Here is a 14012-nt window from a genome sequence, read left to right on the forward strand (position 1 = left end):
GCATTCATCTTTAATTTTAATTGTCGTGCCTTGCTTCGAGTAATTGGACCACTAGGAAAAACAACCCCTTGAGTGTCACCTCCTTGGCTCGTATCACTAAAGTAACTAAAATAAATAAATCAAAGTCCTTATTCTAGCAACCAAATTAACAAACTAAAATTAAAAGCTTCGTTTTGCACTTGGGCCCCTCGAGTTTGGGCCAATCTCTGTTGCATCGAGTTGTGTTGTAACATGATGCGGCCGGGATTGCATCAGATAGAATTTTAGTGTGTTAGGGTTTTGTGTGTGTGGAGAGGTATCCCTCTATTAAGTAGTATATTAGGGTATTTATATGAGAGATGAGGATCCAACGGAGGCCCAAATTGGGTTTAAGATAAGGTAGGGATTCGATGAAGAGTACAATGATTCACGAGTGGTCTTCTTTTTAAGAAATGTGTATCCGTTATAGCAGATGGCTTAACAGAGGACCCACTCGGGTGGTTAAGGACCAATGGTTCTTATCGTAGGGGGTATGAGGTAGGTAAGTAGTCGATCATTGATTGACCATCTAGATGATACAAGGTGGAGGGTTATTTGTGGGTATCCCTTCGGTTGTTTTTCATGTTGCCATGTGTCACAGTTGGGTGGTAGTATAACAATAGTCCCCCCAAGTCAAGAGGTATGTTATAAAGTGATCGTGCCTCAAGACTATCTATAAACTACCCCTTACGGGTGGTAGTTGTAGCAAATAAAGTAAAAGATATATGGTAAAATTATAGGCTCGATGACCCGAGGATATACGATGCCTTGTGAGGCTATTGGAACTCGTACACACCCTTTTTAATAATATTTTCACGAATTTTATTTCTATACATAGTTAGCTTGTATAAATTTTGCTTTGTGATTTAGCAGTTAGTATGCTTTGACTCGACAATCCAAAAATGTATAATGTATAACCTAGTGGTGCATTTGTCAATTAAATGATCTAGATTTATTAATGGAAACTTGTTGTATGTATATCACGAATGCGATTATTGGAATTGTAAAATAAAGGAGGTTCAAGCCATCGGTTGACAATATAAAATTAAGAGACGTGACCCATTCAATGGTAATATGAAACGTAAGAAATGCATATTATTCTTTGGTGATATAAAACGTAAGAAATGTGTACTATCCGTTAGACTTAAGAAATGTATAATATCCATTAAAATGTGAATAGAATGACTATTCATTATTATAAATAATGGTAACAAATGTAACTTTTTGCTTGAGTTTTTGATGAGAAATATTGAACAAGTGCTTACGGAATGTGGTATTATAATGTTGGTTTCAAAATAATTGTTAATCTAGAGAAATAAAGTGCGAGTGCTCGTAGTTATAAAGTTTATTTGTTAACCTAATTTAGAGGTCGATCATACTACCGTAGGCTCTCGTAGCATGAAATTACATAAACAGTTAATGAAAGATAACGCCTCTGCACATAGGGGAGGGCTTATGAAGGGTAACTCATAGGATAATAGGCACAACAATGTGACCATGAACATAACACAAGGATGGCGAGTATGGCAACCTGGCCAGAAATATAATAATGGTGGGCGTAGTGATTCGACTAGAAACACGAGGATGATGAGTGTGGTGACCCGATAAAAATATAAGGATGACGAATGTGGCAACCCAACTAGAAACATGAGGATGATGGATGTGGCGGCCCAACCAAAAACATAAGGATGACGCATATGGCGACTTGGCCAGAAACATAATGATGATAGGTGTGGCGACTCGGCCAGAAATACGAGGATGATGGATGTGGTGAGTCGGCCAAAAATGTAACACCCTAAACCCGGCCAAATTGGTTTGACTCGAATTTGGAGAGCTACATTAGCCACCGGAGTGACTCTTCATTAACTCCCAACCTAAACTCCAACAGATCATGTATATACAACATATAATGTGCTAAGTTATAACACAACAACGGAATTAAATCATACATAGAATGTAAATCATGCGAACTTACAAAAATAAACAGAGGAAAGATTTGCATGTCACCTAAACAGTGAAACTTAAAGGTTCGCATAAAATAAATAAATAGGGAATTTTAGGGTACGTATACTTAAACATAAATACAAGTACATATAAGTTATTATTAAGGTTCGCATGGCAACATAGGTTCTCATAACAACATAAAACATGAGTTCGCATAATAACACGAGTTCACAAAATATAGTGGTTCGCATACTACATAAGTTCGCATATAAACAAACATTATGAGTTCGGGTACAAAACAAGCATCACAACAAAAAGAGACGTTCATGCAAGGGTTTTTATACTTTTTATAGGGGTCACTAAATAGTAAGATTATCACTCTTAAGGGTTCACATGCATGTTGTGGGTCGCAACATTCAAATGTTGCATAAAATAGTATTTCACAATCCAATTGACTCGCATTTAGTATTAAGACATACTTTGGAAAAATTAAAAGAATATAACATGACACGTATGAAAAGACGAATAATGAACATTAAAATTTATTCGTACTGAAAAGAAAAATTTAACAAGGGTTTAATTCAAGGTTTCCTAGAAATAAAATTAAACTTTAAAGAAATTGTTTTAATAACATTAACAACTATAATAAAACTAAACCAACATAAATAATCCCATCGCCTTTTTTTCGGGTTCACAAATATCTGTTCAGGGATTAGCCTCGCCCAGGTCAGGCACCTCGCCACTGCCATTTGCAACCTACGTTCCTACGAAGTAAGAGAAGAGTGGGTGAGTTCATTGAGAACTCAATGAATATTCAGAAAACATCAGAGTATGCCTAAAATACAAAGTTTAAAATATAAGGGAACTTAGTTTGAAATTCGTTTCGCGTGCTGGGTTCATCGTGAAGGTGCGAGACCTAATTCGCAAAACTTGCTTGCCAGAAAACATATAAGTTTGTAAATAGATTCAGATGTGTTTGTTGAAAATCATACTTAAAAATTTGTCTTGTTTCTAAAAAGAAAACTTAAAACATAAAATGTACTTGTGCTTATGCTTGTTCTTATTATTATACTTGTACTGTTAACAATAGTTTCACAAAACGTGTTCATAACACTTGCACTTGTCTTTTGTTAGAGAAGCAAACCTCCTTATAGCATTTTACTTGTGACTTAGAGAGTCCTTAACATGTCCCATAAGTGTATCGATAAGCTAAACACTCTCATGTACTCCAACATGTCCTTGTGAATGGCGCATAGCTCGACATTCCCTTATCTCTCACATGTCTCAGGGCCTCAACGCTCAAATCACAAAGCTTATAGGTGAGTACTAAAAATCCTATGGCATGCCATTATATCCAACATATAAGCACTTGTTCATATAGTGCTTGCACAAAAGCTCGTAAAACAATTTATAAAATTGTACTTTTAAAACATATATTAAAACATAGGCTCATATAAGAGCACACATACTTGAAAACAGAGTCTCGAAACTTGAAAAAAGAGTTTTATAGAAAAGCTTACTATTGGGACTTAGTTTAAAACCCAAAGTTATTGGACAATATAACAATACGCACACAGTACCGAACACTGAACACTCTTATATGTAACGACCTGAGAGTCAGGGGTGTTGGAAAGTACATTCCCAGGACTCCTTTATCGTAAATCAAACTCGTAAATACTTATTAAAAATATTTACGAAGCTAGTTGTGTAGTTAATTAGGTTTCAGTTAAGTGAATTTGCTCGAATTAGAAGTAATTAGGTATAAGGACTAAATTGCATATAGAGTGAAAGTTGAATTATAGATTAAAGAATAATTAAAGGGACTAAAGAGGCAATTATACCATTGTTTCATTAGTAGGACAACATTAGGTATAAATTAGGTGTAAATTTATTATATATATTATAATAACTAAAGTTAAAATATACATTATAATATGTTTACTTAATATTTAAGTAAATATATATATTATATAATGATAAAAAAATAAGAAAAAGAAAAAGAAATAGAAAGTTAAACAAAAGAAAGTAAGAACAAGAAAGAAAAGGGAAAGAAACAGACGCAAGGTTTAGGGGTTTCAAACTTTCCAAGTTCAATTGGTTAGTCAATTTAGTCCATTTTTCTTGTAATCTTTATGTTTTTGAAATCCCGGTGTTAAGTATTACCCGAACCATGTTGAAATTTTAGCATTGATTGAGTTTTTAAAGGTTGTTAATGTTGAATAATTTTAGCATTAAAGATTAAATTGATAGATTTTTAAGCTAGAAATGAAAAAAGGATTCAATTGTAGAAAAAATTGTAAATATTGAGTAATAGGGACTAAATTGTGAAAAATTTTAAATTTAAGGATTTAAGTGAAAATAGAGAGTTAAATTTAGTTTAAAATGGAATTTGTATGAAAATATGGAATTAAATGTGAAGAATAAAAATTAGTCTCGGTTTAGGGACTAAATTGAAATTTAGGCAAATATTGAGTAAAAATTTAAATATTCAATATGAAATTTAATTGTGTTATATTGATAAATTTTAATTGTTTTAATTCCGTAGCTAACGTCATATCAGAATCCTCGACTAAAAAGGGAAAAGATAAAGTCGACGTCGAATAGCTTGAAATTCCTGATTTGTATTTCTATAATCCAAGCCTAGTTGTTAATTGTTGTATTTTGATTTAATGTATATGGTAAGTGGTTGAGGTGAGTGTTTGGCACTTTGACTATTGAATTGATTTCATATGTATATGGGATTATATGAAAAATATATTTGGTACTTCGATATTGAATTGAATTAAGTTGATTGAATTGGATTGAATTGATATATATATATTTTGAATATATATATATGCAAACATGATAATTGGATATTGATTGTATTTGGAAAGTGAATTGGAACCCTATTAACTATATCGGGCTGAGTCGGATATAGATGGCATGCCATAGGATATGAAGAGTTTAAAGATTTCTTCGACTTCGAGTCGATGAGGCACTGGGTGCCAATTTATATGGCGCTGGGCCCAGTTACTTCTTCAAATTTATCCGATGAGGAACTGGGTGCCAAACTGGTGTGTTGGTTAGATCCGTGTATCCGTCCGAGTCCGAGTCATGTTAATAGGGGTAATAAAATAAAACGGTATTATGATTGATATTGGATGATATTGTATGTGAATTGAAAATGGATAGTGATTTGAAACATGAAAATGAGGTACATGAGTTATGTAATCATGAATTGGATATGGAATGGATCATGTTATTGTTTAAATTATATGTAGATCAAATTGTGAAAAGCTATTATATAGCAAGTGATGAGAATTGAGTATGGTATGAAATGATATATTCATGAGTTGAGTATTGAATGGTTAATTCCATTGTATAAATAAATGTGGTTTGATATGTGAATAACTATTTATATAGCAATTGTGTGAATTGGGACATTTTTTAACAAATAAAATATGATAGCATATGATAGTCATGATACTGGACATTAATATGTGCTTAAAATTCAATTGTGCTTATTATATTATCTTGTCTTTAAATATTCGGATTATAGAAATACCACTGAGTTTTACTTAGTGTACGGTTTTGTTTTTCCGTGAGCAGGTTAGATACTTCTTTTTTGATTGGCAATTCAGCATCCAACAACGATCCCGAACTCAAATGTGGTGATGTCTATCTTTTGTGCTGGCATGTACCTAGGGTGTCTAAATAATAGTTATTTTGTGGATTGACTGCAAATGAGGTTATAAGTTTAATATTGGTTTGGGATATATATATAAACATGTGTTTGTGTTTTAAGCCATATTATGGCATGATAACTTGAATCAAATCTAGGTATGTGCATGTGAAATTAAATTGGTGTTTAAGTGCTTATGAACTAGGCAAAATGGACTGAAATTGATATGTTTATAATTTGGATTTGAATAATGTTTTGATGACATAAATGTGATACCAATGAGGGTACATTGGTTAGGCACCTAGAATGATTGTTTTGGCATGTTTTGAATGTGTTTGATCATGTTTTGAACAAGTTAAATGAATGATTTTTGAATTGTTTAATGCTAAGTATGTAGGGTATGGTAAAATTGTGGTCTAAAGCACATTTTAGGTCCACACGGCCAGACATACAGGCATGTGACTTGGCCGTGTGAGACATGTAATATCCCGAAAATTACTACTGTAATACCCCGAAAATTACTACAGTAAGAAAGTAGGTATCCTTGATAGTAAAATAAGGAAATAAAGTGACAAAAAGGGAAATTTTGAGTTATGGCAACATTGGGAATTATATTATGACATATTAATTCAAGAAAGGATTAAATCGCAAAAGTGAGAAAAATTTTGTTGCCCAAGAGTAAGTACTCAAAATTTGAGGGGTTAAAGTGTAAATACGAAAAAGTTGAAGGACCAATAGTGTAAATATTTTAAGGGTGGAATAATCTAGAAACTAAGGAACATGGATGAATTAGGACCAAATTGAAAAGGTGAAGAATTTTGAGGGACTAAATCACAATTTTACCAAATTAAGTGATGACTCAATGATGAAATTTTTAAAGATTATAAAGGGCAAAATGGTCAATTAGAAGAGAGAGAAATCTAGAAGGCAATGATGATGTTGGTGATATTTTAGATTAATTAATTAAATAAATATTAGTTTATTAATATTTTAATTTGATTTTTAAATGATATTTTATTATTTTATTATTATTATATTTAGTATATATATGGAAGGAAAGATGAAGAATCTTCATCTTCTTCCCATGCATCCAACGTATGAAGAGAAAAGAAAGAAAGAAACTTTCTTTTCTTTACAATTTGGTCCTTTCACCAAAAAATCACCATTTTCACTTAGAAATCAAAAGAATTTTCATATCCATCAAGAGAGAAAGATAACAAGGAGACAATGGGGAGCTAGAATATCAAGTTAGATTCAAGAAATAGAAGCTGGAGGAGAGAGAAAATCAAGTTAAAGATTGAAATCAATAGGGCAAGGTAAGAACATCAAGATTTCAATATATTTTTAAGTTTGTTATTATTGAAAAAGCATGGAAATTATGTTATAGTAGAGTTTTCTTAAATGAAGTCTTATGTTCTTGATATATTAGTGAAGGGAAATAAGAGAAAGTAATGGAAAATATTATAGAGAAAATGAATAAGGAAGTTATAAACTTAGTAATCAACATTTTGCACTAAAACAGTTTTGGACGGCAGCAGTAGGCTAAATTCGAAAAATCACCATAAATTATCGAAATAGAATTATAGAATGAAAAAAATATGGAATTAAATATTATTAAGTCTAGTTTCTCATAGAAGAAATGGTGTAAGATATGAAATTGTAAATCATGAGATATAATAAATTATGTGAGACAAGGTCAGAATGAATCTGGGTTCCCCTGTTCTGACTTTGGAAAATCATAAAAAAATGGAGAAAATTAATTATGGGATTAAATTTATATGTTTAAAATCCTGAATGAGTATATTTTCAAGAAAAACAAACGAAAACATCATCTGAATTCTGTACGAGGAGATAATTAATTTTTAGTGAAGAAGGGTCAGAACTGTCAGATAGCAGAATAGGGATGACTTTAAAGAATAAACTGTACTTATTGGATAAACCAAAAATTCTGAAAATTTTATAGTAATAATATATGTGAGTCTAGTTTCAAATAAAATTAACGGATCTCAATTCAGAGTTACGTAGCTCAAGATATAAATAATTTTGTGACATGACTCAAGTGGACAGTTTTGAATGATAGTGAAATTATAGATAATGTTACATATAAGCATGTTATATACATTAAGGATGTGGAATGGAGAGGAGGAGGAAAATATATGATTATTCAAATAGCATGAGTTTTCATTAAAAATGGCTAATTTGCATGTTTTAGGTTCAAAGACTAAATTGAATAAAAGTAATATTTTAAGGGTAAATTTGTAAAAATTGCAAAAAGTGACCAAATTGCATGAAATGAATTGTTTTATTATTTAAATTAATAAATTGAATGAAATATTAATTTAATCAAGATTGAGTGGAAATTCAAAGGAAAATAGAAAATTACCAAAATATCCCTGAATTTTGGTATTTCTGCAATTTAACCTGGTAAGTTCGTGTATCTTGAATTATATTCTTAGATGATTGAAATATATATATATTGGATTGAGAAATTGATTTGAATTGCGAACATGAGAAATTGAATTGAATGAAATGGAAATGAAGCTTTGAATTACATGAGTAAATATCAGGTCTCGTAGGCCCTATTTGTTATGAATGTAATATTTCGAGGATATGTTGTAAAGAATTATAAAAGCACGTTAATAATTAAAAGTTTTAATTCGGATGAAATTTTGTAACTTAGTTTAATACGTATGCAAATGCATGTCTTCTAGTAATGCCTCGTACCCTATTCCGGCGTCGAATACGAGTAAGGGATATTACAATGTGACATCGCCAGATTCGGTCATAACGTTTAGACCGGGTTTGGGGTGTTACAAGACACACGACTAGCACACAGACATGTGATGCCATTTCGAACGGGTACACGGTCTGGCACACGAGCGTGTGGCTTGGCCGTGTGACCCAAGTTAGAGAGTTACACGGGCACAGATGTAATACCCCTACCCGTATTCGTCGCTGAAATAAGGTATGAGGCATTACCAGATTTTACCGAATAAATTTTTTGTTATTACGAGTTAAATACTATTCATTTATCGAAACATGTCATGACGTCCCTTGGATGGACCTCCGAAGCCCAAAACATACATCGAGACCAAACCGGGATTAAATTGAAACCATGAGAAATTTTTTGCAAAATCCCAAAGTTTTTTTTTGAACTCAATATAACCCCTTTATAAATATCTAATCTTCCCTGCAATTTTAAACCGAGACCAATCCAACACAACCAATCCATTTCAACATATTTTCAAAATAGATTTAACATATTCATAAGATAACCTCATCACATACCAAAACCAAAATTTGTTAGCCATACCAATGGCTAACCATACATTCATTTCACATTAACATTTACTTTACTAGCTTATACATGCCATTGATTTCCAAAATAAAGTTTCTTTATATACCGAGATCTTGAGGTTGATAGTGTGATGCGTCTCCGACAAAATCCAACCTCCGAGCTCTTAACACTACAACACAGGGGAAAAGGAAACAGGGTAAGCACTTTGTGCTTAGTAAGCTCATGTAACAAGAATTATACTTACCTAATATTTTCAATACAATGCAATAAATATTCATACATCCATTCAATGCATTATTCCCTTAACATGCACAAACTCAACATTCAAGTTAGTTCAATAATTTCCATGTATCAATAATATATATACCATGATTGATGAGCTCATCAATACCATAATTTCCATTCCCTTGTTATTTTCCATATTTATCCCGTTGAATTTTTCAGAATTTCGATGGATTTTTAGAGGTACACTTTAGTGTACAAATCCGAGTCCATCAATTCATATTCATGTGCGCACATTTCCATTTCAGAGAGCACACTCCCGCGAATCTCATCCTCATAGCGGGATTACCAGTCCAGGCTAAATCCCCTGTAATATAAACTCATAGAGTATTGTCAGGATTACCAGTCCAGGCTAAATCCGCTGCAATGACAATTACTCTAATGAACTTGGATCTAAATTACCAGTCCAGGCTAAATTCAGAGCCTAATTCGGATTACCTGTCCGGCTAAATCCATTTTCCACATATTCTTCGGGAGGGCTATATCAGGATAGGATCACCCGTCCGGGCTAGATCCTTTTTACCGTCAATTCCTTTTCAGAGATCCATCGAATTTTCCTTCCATTCGACCGGGATTTCTTCCCCTTTTTATCAAATATATTAATGTTTCATCAATTTTCATACAATGAACATTCAAATCATATTCACATCAATAACAAACATTTCAAGCATATAAGAATATAATTCAAGTTATACGAACTTACCTCGATACTTGTTCGTATGCAAAAATCTACTAATCTCAAACTTCTTCTTTTCCTCGACCTAGCTTCGTATTTTAATTTTTTGAATTTAAATAAATAAATTTAATCATTAATCTAATACATTTCATGTTCATATGTAACATTCTCTATAATTCCATTATTATTTATAGTGCATTCAAAACTGTCTCATTGAGTCATAGTCACTAAATTATTTATATCTTGAGCTACAGAACTCCAAATTAAGATCCGCTAATTTTTATCAAAACTAGACTCACATATCTTCTTACCATAAAATTTTTATAATTTTTGGTTTAGCCAATAAGTACAATTTATTCTTTAAAGTCATCCATATTTTGCTGTCTGATAGTTTTGACCCTTCTTCACTAAAAATTAATTATCTCCTCGTACAGGATTCAAATGATGTTCTTGTTTGTTTATTTTAAAAATAGACTCATAAGTATTTTAAAAATGTAAATTTAAGCCCCTAATTATTTTTATCCAATTTTTTTATGATTTTCCAAACTCAAAAAAGGGGAACCCGAAATCATTCCGACCTTGTCTCACAAAACCTATTATATCTCATGATTTACAATTCCATTTCTTACACCGTTTCTTCTATAAGAAACTAGACTCAATAATATTTAATTTCATATTTTATTCATTCTCTAATTATATCTCTATAATTTTTGGTGATTTTTCAAATTTAGACTACTGCTGCTGTCCAAAACTGTTTTAGTGCATGTTGTTAATTACCATTTTTCCCCTAAGCTTTCAATAAATGATAATTTCATCCCTGCTCAATTAACCTCTCAATTGAGCTGATTTTTTCTCAATTAACACTTTATCCTATCACTTTAAACTACTTTATAACCTTTGGAAATCAGAATTTTAGCACTAGACTTTAATTCCAAACTTTTTCACAATTAGGTCCTACAAATCAATTTCTATTGAAATTACCTAATAAAATCATCTCATAAACAAATTAAAGCTTCAATTTCAAGCTATTTCATTATAAACTTACAGCACCAACCATAGTGATTTTCAATTTCATCCATGAAATAAAAAACTAATGAATTTAGTAATAGGACCTAGTTGTAAAAGTCTTAGAAACACAAAAATTACAAGAAAAAGGCAAGGATTAACTCACTTGGTGAAAAAATTATGAAGTACCAGCTTGAATAAACCCCTAGGACATTTTTGGCTGATGATAATGAAGAAAATATGAAGAGAATTCTAGATATTCCAATTTGGTCCTATTTTTATGTTGGTAAAATTTGTTATTTTCCCATTTTACCCTTATTTCACTAATTCTCCTAATTTTTCTCAGCTTATGCCGCCCAAAATATCTCCTTTTGGGCTTATTTGCAATTTATGTCCCTCCTCATTTAACAATTGAGCTATTTAATCCTTCTAGTAACTTTTACACCCTTTTCAATTTAGTCATTTTCACTTAATTAACTACCCAAACGTAGAAATTTTCTAACAAAATTTTAATACCATATTACTAACACTTCATAAATGTTTATAAAAATATTTTTGACTTGGTTTTATGAGATCGAGGTATCGATACCTTGTTTTTGCCTAATTTCTTCAATAATTTCCTTTTCTAACTAAACACTAAATCGGTAAAATTCTTTTGTCTATATTTTCATACTATTTTCCTATCATATCAATATTCATGCAAAAACATTAAAATAAATTTATCTTTAAATCGGATTTGTGGCTACGAAATCACTGTTTCGATAACCTTAAATTTTGGCTATTACAACAGACTTTGTGTCTCTATTTTGAATGCCCACACGGCCTAAGACATGGGCGTGTCTATTGGCCGTGTGACCCTGGCAGCTTTGAAAATTTTTAAAGTATTCTGAAAAATTCTTTGAGTTTCTGAATTAGTCTCGACTTGTTTCTAACGCATATTTTGGGCCTCGATGGCTCGAATAAGGGACAGTATATATGAGTTTGATTGGTTTATGACTTCAATATTATAGATATGAAATGTTTGAAATTTTCATCTGTTTGATCTATAAACTCTGGTAATGCTCCGTAACCTTATTCTGGTGACGGATACAAGTTAGGGGTGTTACATTTTAAAACCATAATTTTCTAAAAACATGGTGGTTTACACATATGAATGGTGATTCTAGAACGCTCACCGAAAATCTAAGAATTTTAAACAAATTTTTCTTCGCCTTTATCCTTGCTGGTAAATGGTCCGGCTGGTTTTCAACATACATGAATATACACAAACTAATAAACAAACAAAACATGAACAAACATACAAGAAAACCTAGCTTTCTGAACAATCAAACCCTAACATGACAGAGATTTACCTTGGTTTCTATGAATTTTGTTTTGAACAAAAAACTTGACAATAGAATAATCAATGAAAGAATTTTCATGAAATAAGGGTTGTATTTATAGGTAGTGACTTGGAAATCTTAAGATACCCTAGTTGACTTAGGAAAAGAGTTACGTGCACCAAAACTACTCTAAATACGTAATATCTTAATTTCCTAATTGAAGTCTGACTCAATTTCGACAGGAGAACCCCAGTTCGCCAAACCAACTGGCGAACCCTAACTTGTCAAACCAATTGTCGAACACAACTTGTAATGAACTTAGCGCACCCCCTTACTACATCTTTTGGCGTATACTATTTCGTTGTATCTCTGGTGAACTCCTTATTGATATTCTTTTGGCGAACCCCCAGTTTGTCGAAACATTAGTAAGCCCTCACTTGTGAAGCTAAAACTTTTAGGCCTTATTTCTGGATGTTACAAGAAACATGAGGATGACGGGTGTGGCAACCCAACCAGAAATACAAGAATGACGATTGTGGCGATTGACCAAAACATAAGGACAATGAGTGTGGTGACCCAACCATAAACATGAGGATGACGGGTGTGACAACCCAACCAGAAACACAATGATGACGGGTGTGGTGACCCGATTAGAAACCCAAGAATGACAAGTGTAACAACCGACCAGAAACACAAGGAGAGGTTAATCGCACTACCGTAAAATTTTGCAACTTGGAATTACGTGGAGAGTAATAGATATCTTTCTCCCAAATGCATGGGGGAGGTTTATGATAAATAAAAGGGTCGTGCTCCCAAATGCACAAAGAGTGGCTTATGATAAATAAGAGGATCCTATTTCTAGACACATAGGGGATGTAATGCCCTATACTCGACCTGATTTACCGGACCTGGATATAGGATGACACAATACTTAAATACTTAACAAAAAATTTACAACTAGCGGAAACCATATTGAACGTATTTCTTATTTATTTATATTTTTTTAAGTCAAAAGATTGTGAAGGAAATGTTTATTAATTACAATAGATTCTCAAAAGCAGTATAAGACTTTACAACTTAAATATTTATTAAAAAAACTTAATAATGGAATATAGTATTATTCACCATATTCCCTAGAGTGCCTCTCTGTATGCACAATATTACTCTTCGAACTGTCACTTTGGCGCATTCCTAGCATGGTCCATTTTGGCATACTGGATCAATTCCGTGAACCTGCATTACAAATAAACATTTGTAAGTTCAATGGAACTTAGTGAGTTTAAACTAATATTACCTTTAAACGTCGTTGTTAAATTTCTTGACTTTAATATTCTAGATTTTTATTTAGGCTTTGGGGGATACTTTTCTGATTCCTGGCAGATAACTATATGTGTGACATCCTGCTCGATGAAGCCCTAGTGCTCAAGTGTTGTTTAGGAGTAAGAATTGTGGAATAGGTTTTGAGTAAGTAAGGTGCTGAATTGAACCAAGAGGTTGAAGTCTATGGGTATGCCCTTGGGAAAAGTCTTGGTCAGGCAAACAAGTTGAAAGAAAACAGTAGTGTGGTTTTGTCCACCCAAACGACACTTTGGCGAATGAATTTGGGTAAACCATTAACATTTAGGATATTGAAGGAACATGTCTTAGAAAGTGAAACATTTATGAAGTGAAACTTAGTAAAGTGTTAAGGAATCTTGAAAGAAGAAAGTGAGATATCACTGAAAGGTGTTACATGCCAAGCTTGGCTAGGTAAGGTGTTAGTTATATTCTAATGAGATGGTTAGGAACAAAAAGTGGATTTGA

This window comes from Gossypium hirsutum, chromosome D02 (assembly GCF_007990345.1).
Source record: "Gossypium hirsutum isolate 1008001.06 chromosome D02, Gossypium_hirsutum_v2.1, whole genome shotgun sequence".
NCBI classification, from domain to species: domain Eukaryota; kingdom Viridiplantae; phylum Streptophyta; class Magnoliopsida; order Malvales; family Malvaceae; genus Gossypium; species Gossypium hirsutum.